Source organism: Triticum dicoccoides, chromosome 2A (genome assembly GCF_002162155.2).
Source record: "Triticum dicoccoides isolate Atlit2015 ecotype Zavitan chromosome 2A, WEW_v2.0, whole genome shotgun sequence".
Classification (NCBI taxonomy): Eukaryota; Viridiplantae; Streptophyta; class Magnoliopsida; order Poales; family Poaceae; genus Triticum; species Triticum dicoccoides.
Genome location: NC_041382.1, coordinates 748,705,797 through 748,710,229, shown reverse-complemented (window position 1 = coordinate 748,710,229; position 4,433 = coordinate 748,705,797).

Here is a 4,433-nt window from a genome sequence, read left to right as displayed (position 1 = left end):
CGGGCGCTATCAGGTCGGCCAACCATTGCAGCGCTAAGTCTCTTTTTCAATTGTTTTTTAAAGGTTTTTCCTCTCTTGTAGCACATTTTATCTTTGTTTTTTAGCTTATGTTCTTTTTTTACTTTTTATTTCTTTGGTTTCTTGTTTAATTTCTTTGTTCTATTGTCGATTTTCTTTGTTTATTTTCTTTCCGGCATTGTGGTTTTTATTTTATATTTTGTTTTCAATACATGTCTACTTTTTCATGTGCAATGTACATTTTTCGTATGCATCACTGTCATTTTTTATATATGTTTAACAATCATTTAAATACAAGATTAATGTTAATTTTCCATATATGTTTTAATGTGTATTTTTATATAATAGTACATTTTTTGCATAAATAAATAATATTTTTAAGCAAATATTTTTTAATACATGATTAACATTTTATTCTATTATATTTTAATGTCTACTTTTTCATACAAATTTTACATTTGTCTTATACACCTAAAACATTTTTATACACTTTTTAACATTTTCCAAATACATTATTACATTATTACAAAATTATTTTTTGAATATTTTTTCTGAATACCTGTTAAAAAATTCAAATACCCATAGGAACTTTTATTGAATGACAAATATATTTTCTAGAAATATGCATTTAACAAAACATTTTACGAATGATTTTTAAAAGCATTGATAATTTTTTGGCGTTGTTCAAACTTGTGAACATTTTGATAAATGTATCGTACATTTTTTTGAATGTGTGAATCATTTTCTTGGAAATACACAAACACTTTTGTTAATACATTGTATGGACATTTTTATAAATTATCACATGCATTTTTTTTCAAAGCGTGCGGCATTTCTTACATGTTACAAACATTTTTCATACAAACATTTAACTGTTCTGAATGCATGCCAATTATTTTTTTAAAATTTTATGTAAAGTGTTTATGTATTGTATAAATTTAGTTTCGAACAAAAAAAGTGTAGTCCATCTGATCCATAATAACTGTTGTGGTTTTAGTTCAAATTTGAACTAAAACCATGAGACTTATTTTGGATCAGAGGGAGTATATATGTAGAATATTTTGAGATCTAAACAAAAGTAAAAAAATAGGGCAAATACTGAAAATACAAATATGAAGAAAAAAAATAAAAAAACACAGCTGACGTCAGGATGAAGTTCGATTTTGTTACTGGGCCGGGCCAGCACCGGCTCCCTATAGGCGAGCTGTGGATAGGACTTGCTGCGGGCGGCACATAGATGCACCCATCCGTTGCACCGGTGTAGTTGTAGTGAACGTCGTGTTGTTTAGTTAGGGTCAACTAACCCAAGTGAGTTGTTTGGACCCACCACTTGTAGAGAAGCTTATGTTTCATTCCTTTAATCCTTTTCGAGGCATTTGACCTTTCTTGTCCACTTAATAATGAAGTACGTAGTTGCTTAATTGTGAAGTCAGAACTCAGGTATGCTTCATACCATTCACGCTGGTTACTCAAGTGATCGTAGACTCCTTCAGGCCTATGCTAGTGACATGCATGCGTCGCAATTCATGGAGACGATGCTAGATTTAATTAGGCTAATCCATTAGAACCTAATCTCGGACTAAAACGCCAGCATTATGCAGAAGCGTACAAACTTACAGTGCTTGGCGAATCCCCATGGCCACTCGATGCAGCCCCCTGGGTAGCCCGTGGCTGCACCTTGTGATCTCCAGCAGCAACAAGGAGATGGCCGTGGAAGAAGAACAGCAACAGGGAACGCTGATGGAAGCAGGAAGCCGCCGACACTGAACTTGAGGTGGCCGGCGGTGGTAGAGGTCTTGGATTGGATGTTAGGAGTAGTTGGGTGTTAGCCCGTATGTATGTCCTCTACCCAAGGGGTCAGGGACGAAAACCAATCATTGGTTTATGTGCGCCCGATCAATGCACAAACGTGAGGAGAGGAGGCTTTGTCTCCCATATTTTTCTCTTGGTTTGTTAAACTTGTGAGATCAATTCCAACCGACGAATCCCTCGACTAACCATGAGAATGGCGGTTAGGATCAGTCATCGATACCGGTGTGCGATTTTCTCTAATGTACACCGTTGCACAACGACTGTTAATAGTCCTGTTTTTCAGCGGGTTAGGGTTCAGTTATAATTCTACCCTGCCAGCCTCTCCTACCCTGCCAGCCTCACTAATGGGGTTTGCAGAATACAAAGTGGGAGTGGAGTTTCTGTGGAGAAGATAGGAAGGAGAAGAGACGCGGCGATGGAAAAAACATTGGTGTGGAGAGAAAAGTGGCACCCTGCTTCATGCAGTAAGTGGACCACTAATTGATGTTACTCTCTGGCTGACCACTGAGGCTACCCATTTCTGCTTGCGCGTGCATTCAAGGAGGCTGCTGACGTGGCATGTATGCTGAGTTGGAGTAGCCGGATCTCCGAATAATGACGTGGCACATCGCTGTGCATGGTGAGAGAATAGAAAGTAGTGGGGAGCAACTTCTTAAAAATGATAGATCTGACACAAAATGCATCAATCAAAAAACTTTACTTTTGCTTATTAGTGCTGCATGGTGCCATGCGGAAAGCCCAGCCATGCGACCATCAACATTCTACTTGGTGACCTTAGGCCATTAGTAATGACCACAACATTAAGAAAAGTGCAATAAGAATTGCATCAACATAAAATTTGCAGTCAAAAAAATATTACAAATTTTAAAAGGGTGACTAATAATTGTGCTCAACATTAATTTCATTTCACATTATTACATTTCAACATTAGAATGGTATAAAAAAGTGATCATAAAAATGACATTACCATTCATTGCTTATTAGTTTTCTAAGTAAAACATCTCAATGGTTCCATTCTACTCAGAAAACTATTTATAACCTTTGGCAATATTTCAATTTACAACCGTGAAAAAAAACATCATCAGTGACATAAATCAAATGTACCTAAAGTACATAATTTCAGCCCATAATAACCCATGGGAGCCCTTTAGAAAACTTTATGGCCATTAGCATTTACTTTTCTTTCGACACAAGCACAAATTTCTAATTTAAACAGTGCATAGAACATTAATAAAACAACAACCGAATTGTTTTTCATAAATGCACTGCAAATCTCATACAGGACCGAAAACTCACTTTGGGCCCAAAGCCGCAAGCTATCCTTTTACATTCATTCGGAGCAGGAGAAAAAAAACTTTAAAGAACATAACACGGGAGAAGACAACCTGGGCCTCAGCCCATAGCCAGAATTAGCCCGTTCCACGCCCGAAGGCCTGCCATCGGCTGTAAGTGGCCGCCAGTCGTTGGATCAGACCCAACGGCTGTGATCGCCCTGCATTGAGCAAAGTCACGATCCGGCCTAACCCTAGCCATTTCCCACCGCATCCCCGATGTTTCCGCTCCAGAGAGACAGGGGCGACCGAGCGGCGCCGCCCGTCACCGCCGGCGTCCATGGCGGCTCGGCTGCCTCTCTCGCCGGATCCCATGGCGGCATGGTGGCCCCGTTCGTCGGACGAGCGTGCCTAGGCCATCGGCCGCGCGCTCCTCCGTCGAACGGCGCCTGCTGTGTCGCGCGCATGCAGTTAGGCGGCGGGGCAAGGGATGCGTTCGCCGGTGCCGCCGCGGCATAAGGAGGTGAGGTCCAAAATCCTCAAAACTTTTGGGAACTATTGCATCAGCAAGGTTTGAGATTTGTAGAAAAATTGGGAATTTCTCATCTAGGGTTAGGGTTCCGAATTGGGGTAAACATTAGGGATTTCGTAAACATGCAATTCCCCTCCTTCTATCTTCTCTGACCGATCCCGAATAGTGCTAATTCAACATGAACTTGATTCTAATCAGGCCATAATAACATTAACCGAAAACCAGATATGAATAATTAGCCTTAACGGGGCATAATGAGACTTTTATTTCTAGTAATTAGCACCAACAAAAATCTATTGGGCCATTAAACTTAGCACTTGTGCACTTAAACAACATCATTGACTTTAACCGTATAGATCTATTGAGGCCTGTAACTTGAGAGATTCACATCTGGCAGGCCTAATTAGCGTTCTAGCCAGATTAGGGAGGCTCATGATACCATTGTTAGATTTAATTAGCTTTAGGCTAATCCGTTAGAACCTAATCTCGGACTAAAACACCCGCGTTATGCGGACGGAAGCGTACAAACTTACAGTGCTTGGCGAATCCCCATGGCCACTCGATGAAGCCCCCTGTGTAGCCCGTGGCTGCACCTTGTGATCTCCAGCAGCAACAGGGAGATGGCCGTGGAAGAAGAGCAGCAACAAGGAGGTGTTGATGGAAGCAGGAAGCCGCCGGCACTGAACTTGAGGTGGTCGGCGGTGGTAGAGGTCTTCTGATCCCCTGTAGCACCCTTTTAGGATTGACTGTTAGGAGTAGTTAGGTGTTAGCCCGTATGTATGTCCTCTGCCCAAGGGCAC